We start from the raw sequence: 14,922 nt of genomic DNA, 5'->3' as shown, positions 1-14,922 counted from the left end.
CCAATGGAGAGGCTTTATACCGATTCAATTAAAAAAATGCATGTCTACATTTCTGTATCCCTCTTTTAAGTAAATTAAGCATACATTTAAATATTATGTTTTTGCTTACAGTACGTTTCTGTTTCGGTCTTGCCTAGTCGGCGTAAATTCCATTTTCATGGTTGTCATTGAGACCTATGAACATTACCTGGCAACAAACGGCCATGGACATGTAATAAAACCAGGAAAACAAATTGCAATCATTCTACTCATCTACAGTGCTGCATATACGATTTTATTTCATTGGTGAAATTTTTGACAGAAAGTCACTATTTTTGTCATTTTTGCAATTTGTGATATTGATGCTGGAAGACAAATTAGAATTTACAAAAGAACATCAGTCATTATAGTTGTCTCTATTTAAATTTGGCTTTTATTCACAATTGACTCTCATCTATTTCCACAAAACTGTGAAGTGGAATGTGGAGGAAGGAATAAACTATTATATTAAGTTGCAGATCAAGATGTAAATGTCAGTGGAAGAACTTTTGAGAAAAGCTTAACCCTAACCCTTGAACTGAATTTTTGTTTTTGTTTTTGCAACGTATGCCCCCAAAACTCATTTTCATGTGCTTACATCATGCATATTGGGAAAAAAATGTAAGCAGCAACTCTTAGACTAATATGCACCACTGCAAGACATAACGCTGAAAAGTCAAGCACTGATATGTTTGAATCTTTTTCTGCTGAGTGCCACTTAGTACTCGACGTTGCTTCTTGATGTCCATCTGAAGTCCTAATTTGAGAAAACCAGCTCGTCACAGTGGTAGTTGATATTCATGGCAAGATATTTCTCCCCGTGCTGATGTGATGTGTGGCTGCTGGGATGCAGTAGAGTCTTATTAAAAACTTGTTTGATTAGTCGGCCCAGGAATGAAGGCTGTGGAAAGGTCTGGCAGCAGCACATCAAAGGGGAATGATAAATCTGCCATTGCTCGTCAACTACCACAGCGTCAAAACACATCCATTTCTTTGTAAGGTCCATCCAATTATTGGAGGCCACTAACACCATAGCTGCTATGCTTCGCTCTTTCTATTCCAGGCTAAATTGCTCTTGCCCCTCCTTTTTTTTCTTCCCTTTTTGCAGATACGGCAATCGGTCATAAAGGGCCAGCCATCATTAGCGCTGTTTGAATTGGAGCCCTGTAGTGTTTGGTTAAGAGGGTTAATGCAAATTTGATGAAAGAATAAGGCTGCATTTACATATCGGCCTCAGCTCACATGGGCTGAGTAAACATTCTGTTTATCTCAAGTGTCAATTTATGATTTCAGTCAAATGTAAGAGCGACCTTGGCCCAGTCAGAGCAAAAGACCAAGGAAATGCGTGCCCATTAAAGTACTTTCTGTTTGAGTAAAATCCCTTTTGTAATTTACGCAATACACATGATATCCAGGTGTATTCATCCAAAACATCAAAGGTAATCCTTATGAAAAATAATAAATGGTTGTCTTTCATTGAAATGTTGGCAACAGACAAACTAACATCTCATCATCACAGCCATACTATACAAAGAACACTTGATTTCATGACAAAATATGATTCCAGTCCAGGGAACAAGAGTGACATGAGAAATACCTAACAAAAATTCACATTCCAAGTTGACTTTATAAAATGTATAAACTTAATTAGGAAAAGGTCAGAACTGAAAAGGAATGGAATTAGGGAAATGACAGTGTGAAATCCATGGTTAAAATTTTTGTACCTACTATATCTCGGTTCTGTGCACTATTTCACAATAGATTGAAAATAGATTATAAATTTAAATTAAACCAGAAACACGTTGACAGTAAAAACAGTTAAAAACTGTCGTGACCACATCGTGGCTAAGCAGGCTGCTAAAAATAAGGCAAAACACTGCCATCTATGGCTTCTTTTTGAGGACTGCTCAGGTCTTGTGCAGCAAGCACAAAGGCAATCAGATATTCATTGCAACAACAACAAAAGTGCAATATTTGCAAATAAGAGGAATACAATATTGTTATAATCACAACATTGCAATCTACATTCAATCATTTTTCATTTTTAGAAATAGACAAAACATTTGGAGCTGCTGTTCCAACCAAAGTTTGAACGTCAGAAGCTGACACGTTTTTGGCTTCCAAATTTGACAGATTAGACTCAAAGCTAGATTTTCATCCAAATGGGCATCTGGCGGCCATATCCTTTAAGCAACACAATTCTGCACAAATCAGGGGTTCTGTCGGAGCTTTTCCTACCACCTGCTGTGTATCTTCCCCTCGATGCGACTGAGCCTGCCTTCATTGTTTCATCATTTCATCTTTACACTTTGTAGGCCAAAATGCAACACACATTGCACACTTTGTACTTTAATGGCCAATATAACGATACAGCGAGCGTTCTATCTCGTCTGCGCCTGCAATCGACTGTATATGGCGATATCCGATGCATTTCAATTGGCAATAAAAAGACATATCAAGGCAAAATTTTGACTGCGATTCAAGAGCGCATTAAGGCACAATAATGAAAAGCATATAGCTGCCAGACTGGGGTAGCAGGCTGGCGGTGAAACATAGAAGCAAGCCAGATGTCAGGGCTTCTATAGCTTAGGCCTTGACCAGGCCTTCGTCTGCGGCGGCCCTTTATGTAGCGCTCTGCGTGATGCCCCGGTCCCCTATGGGAGCCCCGAGGCTTTACTGATGATGAGACGCGATCTGTCCCGTCTGTCACCTCTCTCCAAGTTATTCATACGCCATCCATACAGTCGCTCCTCCAAGGCCGCTAATCCCCGTCTCCCGAGGTGGAGTGCAGACAAGGAAGCAGACAGGCGGGCAGGTTGCAAGTCTGTTCATAAGATGTTCAACGCACCGAGCATGAAGGCGCATTTCACATCGACAGCATTCCGGGCAATGCTTTCAGCATTAGGCTGCAGAACAGCGGGCTGCCGCCGCAAGTGGAAACCCGTGATTCAGACAATAACGTGCAAACGCACGAAGAGACAATCTTGCAGTGTCGCCGTGCAGAGGCTGTGGAACGGGCTTCATCCTCCAGATTTGGAAAAACGCTGCACTTTATGGCGCCCTAGTCTTAATTTATCAGACAGTGCATGATAACTTCTGATGTTTTCTTCCTCCCAACTTTCACAAGTCGCTTGAAAAGTCACACGAAATTGAAGAACCTCAAACGGCAATTTGTTGAATTCCATCTGTTGCAGGATGGAGACACCTCAGCACACTTCTGAGCAAATTTGCTCAGCGTGCCATCCCTTAATGTTTACAAACAAATACTGAAGAAAAATGTTTATGTAATGCATTTATTTGAACAACTAAGAAACGTGCAAATACACCATTCTCAGGGAATCATTGCTTTGCAAACACACCTATTGTGAATTCCAGTTTGACACTATGCCAGTGTTATCCAAGCAAGCGAGAATTGGGACTGACAACTGAAAGTAGTTTCTATTTGTGGTTGTGCAAGTCTCACTTTGCCACAATCATTTTTTGTTCCCCCCTGTAGAAGACCCATCAATTAATCTTGGACAACTTGACCACTCCCTTCAAGGATCAGCACATAAAGACTGACCTGGGGCACACACACCAGAGAGCATTTATCAGTGCCACAGGTGTGTATGTGTGTGCGCGTACATGCATACGTGTGCATGAGATTGGAATGAGGTGTGGTGTGTTGTTACTGCTGGTTCATGTACAAGGCACTGGATCAACCCTAGATCAACAATAACATAATAATAGCAACGAGTCACAAAAACATGCTCAAGCGTAAATGTGATGCTATTTCCTGTTGAGCATTGATTCTCGAATGTGTGAACAGGAATGTTTGTCAAACTCAAATAGTATTGTTTTTTTTCTACAGAGATTAACCTGTTTAATGCAGGGTGCAATGAGATGAGATGTACATGCTGTGTGAGTGTTGTGGTGGTTGTGTGTGTGTGTTTAGAGAGAGAGAGACAAAGACCACCTGTGCAGTGGAGGAAGCCAGTGAATTTGCAGCCAGCGCGTGCTTTGTCCATTGCCATTTGATTTGTCACTCAGCAGAGTCAGACTGAGTCACTTAGCAGGCCACACCTGCTTTCCCCATCTCTGCCTTTCTTCTGCGTCCAACACAAGGTGTATCTAAGGGTTCACCCCCAGGCCAACAGTGTTGACACATACCTCGCAGCATGGGGCTCATGCCCATTTCTTTCAGAAAGCGGCAGCATCGAGCTACGGCGGGAAAATCAACCCAAATAAAATCGTAGTGAGTCCTATCCATTCGTGCTGTTACCTCCACACTTTCCAGGACTTACTTTTATTCTTTGCTATAAAACGTTATTCTCCGTTCCCACAAAATGCTTATTTTGTGTTGTAATGAGACTCGCTCACTTGTTTATACCTGCTCAATTCAATGACTGACATCAACAAAAGAGATGCGTTCCTCCTGCATACCAAAAGCATTGATGGTAGGTTAAGAAAAACTCTAAATTGAATGGGGATATCCGTGTATATGTGACCTGTGATTGGCTAGCGACCAATTAACTTCTTTAAAGTCACCCGGCATAGGTTCAAACTCCCCCGCAATCCTAATGAGGCAAAGCCTTATATAAAAAGAAAGAATGATGGATGAATTAAATACAGTTAAACTTCAACTGTTGAACTGCTGAAGTGGAACTATAGTCACATTTTTTTCTTTTGCAAGATGACGTTTTATGCGATGGCACGACTGAAAACACAGTATCCTGATTCCTATTGCATTTGTGGAGTAAGAATTAAATGGAATAATCTGTCACCGTATGAGCTGCACCATTCCGGGAGAAAGCCTCATAAGTCGGAGACCCAAAGTAATTAAATGTTTTCACAATTAATGTAGCTCATTGTCCTACATTTGAGAAAGATCGCATTGGTTGCCCTGGATCTGTCTATTGTGGTAAAGAAGGAGCAGAGCCGAAAGGCGAAGCGCATCAATTTACAGTCGATCTACGTTGCTTCCCTCACCTACTGTATGATCACGAGCTGTAAATCATGACCCAAAGAACAAGATTATGAATACAAATGAGTTTCCGCTGCCGGGTATGTCCCACCAAGAGGAAGTCCCGGGGACAACCCAGGACACACTGGAGAAGCTTTGTCTTCCGGATGACCTGGCAGGCCGTGAGATTCTCCAGGGAGAGCCGGATGAAGTGGCTGGAGAGAGGGATGTCTGGACTTCCTTGCTTAAGCTGCTGTCCTTGTCCTTGCTAAACTTGGTAAAGTGGAAAAAAATGGATGGATCGATAGTTTGTTAAAAATGGATGGGTAGGAACTGCAACTATCCCGGGCAGTCAGCAACAAAGGCATGCAGATTCATTTTCGCCCATGGTTCTGGTTTTGTCAGGAAATAAACACAGTAGGAAGTATCCATCCATCCATTTTCTTTGGCACTTATCCTCACGAGGGTCACAGGGAGTGCTGGGGCCTATCCCAGCTATCAACCGGCAGGACGCGGGGTACACGCTAAACTGGTTGCCAGCCAATCGCGGAGCACATAGATTGAACCAGCGTCCTCAGAACTGTGAGGCCAACCCTTTACCAGCTGATCCACCGTGCCGCCCTGTTGGATGTTTTTAGTATAATATTTATTTAGTTTAGCAGCACGGTAGCTCAGCTAGAAACCGTTGGCCTTACAGTTCTGAGTTCCCGGGTTCAATCCCGGACCCGCCAATGTGGAATTTGCATGTTTTCCGCATGCCTGCGTGGGTTTTCTCCAGGCATTCCGGTTTCCTCCCACATCCCCAAAACATGCAACATTAATTGGATGCTCTAAATTGCCAGTAGGTGTGATTTTGAGCGTGGCTGTTTATCTCTATGTGCCCTGCAATTGGTTGGCAACCAGTTCAGGGTCTACCCTGCCTACTGCCCCTTGGCAGCTGGGATAGCCTCCAGCACTCCCAACGACCCTCGTGAGGATAAGCGGTTAAGAAAATGGATGGATTTACAGTATTTAGTATACTTTTAAAATAAACACTTTGTAGGTTCAAGCAGAAAGCATCAGATTGATCTGAAAGTGTTTTTATGTTGACTACAGCCAAAACCTAGACAAGATATAAACCTGCTCTCACAGGAATTGTTGCACCAGAATGAAATATACTGAGATGAAAGCCCATATATTTATCAGAAAAAACATCAATGTTTAGTGTGATGAAGCAGGAGTTGGGATTTCTCAATGAGGATATTTTAGTCTTCTTGTGTCACATCATGAACAAAATATCGTATAAAATATTGTATTGGGAGAATATGTTGTACAGATGTCATACAAAAGCCAGTTTATTGTGTGCAAGATTCCTTTGTGAATTGAAAGACAAACACTCAGACACACACACACACTTCTGGTGGTGAAAGCATGCCTGTTATAATTCATCTATCCATCCATCCATCCATTTTCTTCACCGCTTAGCTTCACAAGGGTCGCGGGGAGTGCTGGAGCCTAAAAGTGTCCAATTAATGTTGCATGTTTTTGGAATGTGGAAGGAAACCCCAGTGCCCAGAGGAAACCCGTGCATGCACAGGGAGAGCATGCAAACTCCACACAAGCAGGTCAGGGATTGAACCCAGGACCTCAGAACTCTGAGGCCGACGCTTTACCAGCTGTTGTAATTCACTTGATTGAAATATGAGTTCATCATTTTAGAATGCTATGCAATTCGCTTTTTTACAAGCCATGGAGGCGACCAAACAATTTCGGGCCAATAAGTAGAGTACATATTGTTGCTGAAGTAAATACATGAAAAACAATACAAATGACTCACAAAAGGGAAATCATAAAAACACATAAACTGTCCTTCTTTCAAAATCTAAACATAAAGCTAAAGGTACAGGGTTTATTTGATTTCTATTTGCCTCTTTGAGCAGAGCACAGTTAAGAATGAGTCAAGTTGTCCAATGCAGGGAGCAACTCATCGATTGGCTGCTGCACACAATAGGGGGTCACATTCCTCACATGCCAGTCAGTCTGTCAGTGACCCTGAAACGGAGCCCACTTTCCCAATTAGAGTCATTAGTGTGAGCCAGTAAGTGGCCCGGTCACACAAGGCTGCAAAGCAGACCTACCTGGGCACGTCGGAAGGACTCCAACCAGAACAACACAATCAGAACATTTCCAGCAAGATGTCCACCAAGACATTCAGAGGTTACTCAGCACAGGTGCAAGTGATATTTGGATGCCAAAACAAACAACTGAGGGAGTTGGACAAACTGAAGTAACTTTTTAGTAACTTTGAATAGCTTGATGAGCATTTGTATTGACCTTAAAAACAAAGTTGTCTCACATTACCTGACAGGCAGTTGCTTAATTTCACAGCGCTCTTGACTGCAGTACTCATCTTGAGTACAGGACGTTTTCAGCCAAGCACGCGCCGACCATTCATCACCCGTTCATCTGTACAAGCGCAAAGGCCTTTTTAAAGAATATTATTGTGTTGTGTGAAAATATTTTACAGGGATTAGAATGACCAATTTGGAAAAACATTGAAAATATCTGCCTTCGGCATAAAATACACTGTTAAATGGTGACCTATGGTTACTTCTAATAGTGTAAATACAGTGCAATCATAATATTTTGAAAACTTAAAATTTGAGTCCAAACAACCAAAATAAAACTTCAGACATAAAAATGTAGACTGAGTGAAATTTATATCAAGTAGGCTACTGCACTTACAAGTTATACTTCAGAAATAAGTACACAAGTAATTTGTTTGTACAAACACATAAATAAATAAATAAATTAATAAACAACTAACTAACTAACTAACTAAAATAAAGGGAGATCATGAAATTTAAAAGTGAGTGATAAAACGCGTGATCTACAAGGCCAGTGCTACATATAGGACTACTTGTATTAGTAGTTGTCAATTTTATAATATTTGAGAAATTTACGTCAAACTTACCTTTGTGTTTCATGATGTGGATATGCTATGTATGTATGTATTTGCATCTGGTGGTTACATCTTATTTTTGTATTTTTGTATTGTCACCCAAAAATGAGTGGTTAATGTATTGTTTATGATGATACTTATTTGAATGCTTATTTGTTTGTTCAAAGCTTTGGAGCATCCATTGATGGATATGAGGAAAATGATGATCATATCATTGTCATCCCAGAAAAGATTACATCTTTGGTTTTCTGAAATATAAACCCACTAAAGCAGTGCGGACACTTCATTAGGTACAAATTAAATCTTTTGAAGATATCTCTCTTTGGATAGGAACAAACGGGCAATTGAAAGTTCTTGAGGCAAAACAAAGATGAACACATAAAATTGGTGTCGTCCCCACAGGTTGACTGCTGACCACACTAACTCTAAAGGAAAGGAGTATGTGAGGGTCACACACTTGCTCACCTCTGGTAATCACCAACATTTCTGCATGACTAAGCTTGACATCTCTTTGTAATTATTGAATAATTGTACAGTCCAAAAACTAAAACTCCAAACTGATAACATTTAGTTGTATTATCGCAACATTCCATCATGAATCAATCACGCTACCAATTTAGGAGAAGTAGAAATTCTACCCAACAGTCCCGAGAACTGGGGGTTCAAATCCCGGAGCCCAAATGGCTGTTCTTTGTGCCCTGTGATTGGCTGTCCCTAGTGAGGAGAAGCAGTACAAAAAAGGTGACTGATGGATATTGATTGTTGTGGTCACCGTTTGCAGGACTGCCTTACTGAATTTCTGAATAAACAAAAATCACCACAGACATTTTACCTCTGAATTGAACCGTAAAAGTTTTCAGGTCTTCTGTTGGATCTTTTTCGGGAAGTGTGTGTGTTGCCTGGAGTGATCCTGCCACATCTGCTAATAATATATTATATAATATATGTAGTATTGTATCAGTAGTTCATTTGGCTGTGAGACCTCCTTGTAGCATTTGCACCACTTGTCTTTACAGCATGGAACACGTTTCTCACTTCTATCTCAGTATTTGTAAGGATTTACCATACAGCTCTCAGGGCCACCTGCATTCTCTTGAATCATTACCAGCCACTCTGTTGTTTTTTTTATTTTATTTTATTCTTCCACTCACTTAGAGAAAAGGTGTGTAAAGAGATTTGGAAAGTGGAACAACAGAATGATCAGTCAGCAACTTTCACATTCAAAAGACAATAAAGAAAATGACTCGGAGAGAAATCGCTGGAGATTAGCACACAAGCTGTCAGCGGGTTCAGTTGCCGAAAGAAGCCTCTGAGCTGTGCAGCTGGGAGATGCTTATGTAGTTTCATCATGTTGGGAGGGGGGGGGGGGGGTTGCTTGAAACGTGCTATAAGGTCCTCTAAGATGGGCGACGGTGGCACCTTCCTACATGTGAAATGCTGAATCAACAAGTGCCACAAGAGGAATAAGATTGTACTGTATAATGGGTTTCAATTAGCTTGCTATTGTATGAACACCATCATGCTATAGTTAAGAGGTGGAAAAGTACTCACAGTGTAGTTGTTGACTTTACATCGCTCAACTACCATTGTTTTGATGTTGAGTCATCATCTGAGGCTGAAAAAGTAACAAACCTACTGTATTTAGACAAAAGAATGGAAAGTACAGATACTTGTTTTCAAATGTGGGGAAGTCATCATAAAATTATCTACTCAAGTACATTACAGATGCATTAAAACCTACCTAGTACCTGCAGTGCCTTAGAATAGCATTTTTTTAAACTTTGTTTCTTCTCACTACTGCATACAGTACATGCACATACAGTATGCCCTGCAGCACTTTTAATTGATAGCATGCTGTAATATTGTACCAGCAACAACGATGGCTCTAATAACACAAAGTGACGTGTACACTCCAGTTGGACTCGGTGCCGGTCGTGTTTGTTTGATGCGTTGTCTGCCTTGTAGAGCGTGAAGCAACTCACCTTGTTCTCTGTCATAAAGAGGCTATTTGCAGAGAGCTCCTCGGACTTACTGCAAAGTGTTCTGAAAAGCACCACACTCAGACAGGGCTGCTAGCTGCTGATCTCAGTGGCATGTTAGTAAATCGTGGTGAGGGGAAAAAAATAATCATCCTGCCTTGTTTGTATAACTGCTAAAGCAACCAAGTCCCAGCAAGCGAGCCATGATTGTTTACCACTCCAGCTGCGACACCCTCCACTTCCAAAATGGACCGGAGAAAGCCTTATTTGCTTAAAGCACCTGCCTTGTTTATTTCATACTTACTTTGGTGTTAATAATACCACTTGAAGGAATACCAAATATACGTGACAGCTCTGCACAGCAGGACTCAATGAAAGAGGCTGTGTTGAAGTAAGCAACGCTGCCCTCCAGCGGAAAGGAAGCGGAACAGCTCACCCTGAAGGCTGAGCGGCAAAACCTCCGTTCTGATTGCGGGATTTTCATATTGGCAGATCTCACCTTGCCAAATGGAATTTCGCAAGACGACAGTTGTTTTTTTTACATGTATTTTTTTTTTCAAAAAGTGAATTTGAGGATTTTTCTGACTGGCGTATTTCAACTTGACAAATTGCATTCAACAAGGAGAAACAAAGCCATTATTTTTGTTCTAGGTTTGTGTTTCAGCCTTTGATATGGACCTTTTACCATCTTATTGAGTAAGTACAATGAACCGAAGGGGATAGGGACCAATCTCTGCCACACAAATTGTGACGATCTATGAGTAAGTGAATAGCCAATTTGTGAATGCCAAATCGCAAATATGCTGTGGTTTATTGTACTGCTAATAATCTTGTGCACGGCCAAAAATGACTTGAATCAATTTCAGATTTCAGAGGTGAAATAATACCTGGATCATCTGCCGATTTCACACAGTTTAAATAAAAAGTTCATTGAACTGAGCCAGCTTTTTGAAAGGCACGTGTGTGAACCACTGCCCTACCAATGAGAAGTAACCCTTCATCCATCAATTTTCTTAGTCGCTTATCCTCACAAGGGTTGCAGGAGTGCTGGAGCCTATTCTAGCTATCATCTGGCAGGAGGGTACCTGAAGTGGTCGCCAGCCAATCGGAGGGCACAAAGGTACAAACAGCCGCACTCACAATCACACCTAGGGGTAATTTAGTCTCCAATGAATGTTGCATGTTTTTGGGATGTGGGAGGAAACCGGAGTGACCGGAGAAAATCCACGCAGGCACAGGGAGAACATACAAACTCTACTCAGGTGGAGCAGCGATTCAAACCCCGGTCCTCAGAACTGTGAAGCCAACACTCTAACCAATTGTTCCACTCTGCCGCCCAAGAGGTTACCAACTACTCAGATATATGCAAAAATATACACCTTTTCTTTTGTAATTCAACATGTGAACACAATATCTGAAAACGAGCGAGGAATCCCGCTGACTGCACAAAAACACTATCCTTGTTTTAATAAACCGAATAATGTACAGATTGCCATAGATCATGGCACATAATTAAATAAAAGTGCAGATGATTGCTCATAAAAGTAAATTTTTAGAAACCAAAGCAATGGTTTCATAAGATTAGGAGTTTTGTGGAAAGATGCGGCTAATCTTGCTCCACATTCTTGTATGATGTAAGGAACATAAATATCTATTGATCAGGAGTCATTTCAAACAGTACTTTGTGGTGTACATGGACAGGTAATGATTTCCTAGACCGCTTGTCCTCGTGAGGTTCACAGCTATGAGGTAAGATCTCCATCTAGTTCCAGGCCACAAACAACCAGGGACAAAGAAGCATTCATACTCGTGAACAATTTGGCTATTTAATTAACCGAACATGCATGTTTCTATAATGTGGGAGGAAGCCGTAATAGCCAGAGAAAACACAAATAAGGCTAGAGCTAAGATTCTAACCCTGGATTTAGAACTGTCAGGCAGATGAGCTAACCACCATCAAACTCCTTTACATGGTCCATTTCCACCATAGCAAGGCAACTCAATTCCTCCAACACCGACTTTGGCCGTTTCCCTCAGCACCCACCATCCCAGCCAACCTCCTGTGATTATTACACAAAGCTGTGGCTAACCTGCATTAGCAACAGAGCCAATAAGTTTCATTCCACCCAAAATACCGAAGAGGAATGCCATACAAAACATATGAGTCAGAAGTCGCCTTTCGTGGCTGCATGACAGCGATAGCGCGTCGGTAAAGCAAGCACATTGTGGCTAATTCAGTTTCTGGCAAACAGGGATGGTTAGTTATGAGGCCAGCTAGCTTTAATATTGCCTGTTAGTGCAGCTATCTACCTAACGCGGTAAATGTTAATGATGTAACATTATAATAATTCATTTTATGAATAAAGACGTGATATGCCAGCAATGTGATGATGTAGAGGCTGCATTGGGGGGTACAACGTTCCTGTCAAATGCAATGCATGCACATTGAAAAGAAAGGTTTACTTTTTTGGGGCAACTCCAAAGCACATACTAAAACTGAATATTTAAAAAAAAAAGAGGGCAAAAATATCCTTATTTAGAATGTTATGAGGTTAGTCCCAGTTCACTTACATCCGTACATGATTGTGCCGAGTTGTTGCTTCCTTTTTAAAGTACGCCACACATTTACATCTTAAAATGCTAAAAAAAAAAGTGTGTAGCCTTCATTATAATTTCATATCTGTCTACAGTAAATATAAAAAAATGTCAGGAACTCTGATTCAAGTTGCAAAATTTATTTAGCTTTTGAGTTCATTTTACTGTAATTTGTACGTTTTTACCACCTCAAAACAGAAGCGATTGATTATTATACAAGAGCAGCTGTTTGCTGGTGGAATAAACTGCAATTCACACATGTTGCAATTAATCTTCTAACTGAAAAAATAATCATTAAACCTTTTTGGTGGCTAATAAAAATATTCAGTGGTTAGAAACTCCAGGAAGCTAAAGCCACAGTGGCTGGTGAGCAAAAACGTGAATTTCAAATCCTAATACGCTACCGGCCATATGTGGTGTGTTTTTGTATATTAAATTCTGTTGAAAACTGGAAATGTTGAATCGTGCTTACATCCAGGTTTGATAGGATTACTTTATTCTCATACTTTATTATCACACAATTTGTAAAGATTTGCACTTTATTGTTCTGTGTTCTCAAAGGTTTTACACCTAGTACGACCTAAAAAAAAAAAAAAATACCAGTACCAGAATCAAGATGAACTCAGTGTAGCGCTCATTAAATGTAATATTATGCACACTTAAAACATGGAAACTCTTTAACTACAGAGAGTAACACCTAATTTCAATGATCAAATTCACCATTCACGAAATGAGCGACACGTTCATCACAGAGTGTGCAGAAGCTGCTATCGCAAGATCTTCTATTGTATTATGGTTCTCCCAACAGGTGGTGTTACCTGACTGCGGGTGGGAGCAGGCAGATATGAAGGCGATGTGTAGGGGCAATAAAACCATAACCGGCTTCATGTACTCGGGGAAGTTATACACAAGCACCACCTGCTCTTTGTGAGGGCTCTTTATGACCAGCTGGCCAGTGTTTTATATCCCTTCTTTTACACTGGCTGAGATTAGACTAAAAAGGTCAGGTGGCAAATGGAGAAGCTCGTGTCATTCATCAGGATGTCCTGCTTCGTTCAAAGGTGCAGATGATGGCGGTCGGGCACAAGACTGTATTTTCAGTTGGTGGTGCTGGAGAGTTCCAGGCCTCCGCTCATTTTATTCTGTGGCGCCACCCTGTGGTTATTTTGTATGTGTTTCACTTGATTCCGGAAACTGGGCCATATACAATATGTACAGAAAAGTATTACATTTGCACTTTTACAGCACCCGATAAGATTGCTCTGGTGTCACATTTTCTCACATATGCAGTTGGAATATTTAAAATATATACATATATTTGTTTGTAAGATGAAGCTTCTGTCATGCAACTCCCCCGTAGCCAATCCATAGGCATAAAATGTGAGATTGTTGCCACAAGTACTACTCAAGAGCCAGTACTTGCCATAAATTTCGCCACCTCCTTCAATGTTGCTTTTAGCCTGTTGACAGCCTGCCTGACGGGTCAATATTCTTTCTCTTCTTTTCATGATTTTTGGAGGTGTGTCAAGTTCTTGGTAATGTCACTAGTGTGCCATATTTTCTTCACTTGATGATGATCGTCTTCACTGTGTTTCCCGATATGTTTAATGACTTGTAAATTCTTTTGTACTCTTCGCCCGAGTGCAACCAATGAACAATGAGATCATTCTGATGCTGTTGAAGCTCTCTGCAAACCATGGCTAGAGTGCCGTGAAAATCCACCCATTATCCAAGTCGCTTCTCCTCACGAGGGTCACAGCAGAGCTGTAGTCTAACCCAGCCAGCTTCGGGCCAAAGGCGGACTACAACCTGAACTGGTCCCCACTCAGTCACAGGGCAGATATCAACACCATCACTGAGCGGGTATCCATCCCACGCTGCCTGCACCAAAGTCAGGCGTGTGTACCACTACACTGTCAGCGACTCTTGTCCCACAAAAAGTGACTTCAAAATGTCAGGTAAAGACTACTAGAACATCTCAACTTTGGTTGCGATTTATCAGAAGAACTTTAAGTGGTGGCAACTGTGTGCTGACTCATTTTTAAAATTAGGTTAAATGCCATTGGTTAATCCTTAACCCATCTCCATTACATATCCCCCCCCCCCCCCATACAATAAGGTCCGCACACTCCTGCAACCACATTATCCCAGTTGTTTATTTTTACTGCCACTGTGTATATACTGTAAATACAGTATATGTGTGTCACCTCGATTTAGTTTTATGAGTTTTATTTGAGTTTTTTATTGAGTTTTATAGGTAAAAAATTATGGTGGGAAACAAGTTTGGAAATGATTTATCTTTATCTCATTTTTTTAAAGACTGCATCACAAATACCTAGCATCTCCACATCCACTGCATATATGGCGAATAGTCCGGGGTGTCTTCTGGATCTAGATGGGATAGGCTCCAGTTTAGCTGCGAACCTGATGACGAGAATACATAGATG

At 41.0% G+C, this 14,922-nt stretch overlaps 1 long non-coding RNA gene across 2 annotated transcripts; it reads right to left on the bottom strand.

Annotated features, from left to right (window-relative positions):
* Nucleotides 1-9,082: 9,082 nt before the first annotated feature.
* LOC133513828 (uncharacterized) lies at nt 9,083-10,215 on the bottom strand. Of its 2 annotated transcripts, none has more exons than XR_009798626.1 (3): nt 9,643-10,215; nt 9,453-9,516; nt 9,083-9,338 (listed from the first exon to the last, which is right to left on the bottom strand). It is a non-coding gene; the product is annotated as an uncharacterized LOC133513828 (long non-coding RNA). The 2 variants fall into 2 exon arrangements; XR_009798627.1 differs by having other exon boundaries at nt 9,083-9,324.
* Nucleotides 10,216-14,922: the final 4,707 nt, after the last annotated feature.

Source organism: Syngnathoides biaculeatus, chromosome 15 (genome assembly GCF_019802595.1).
Source record: "Syngnathoides biaculeatus isolate LvHL_M chromosome 15, ASM1980259v1, whole genome shotgun sequence".
In the NCBI taxonomy this organism is placed as follows: Eukaryota; Metazoa; Chordata; class Actinopteri; order Syngnathiformes; family Syngnathidae; genus Syngnathoides; species Syngnathoides biaculeatus.
The sequence above is the reverse complement of the archived record's forward strand: the minus strand, read 5'-3'. Positions and strand labels throughout refer to the sequence as shown.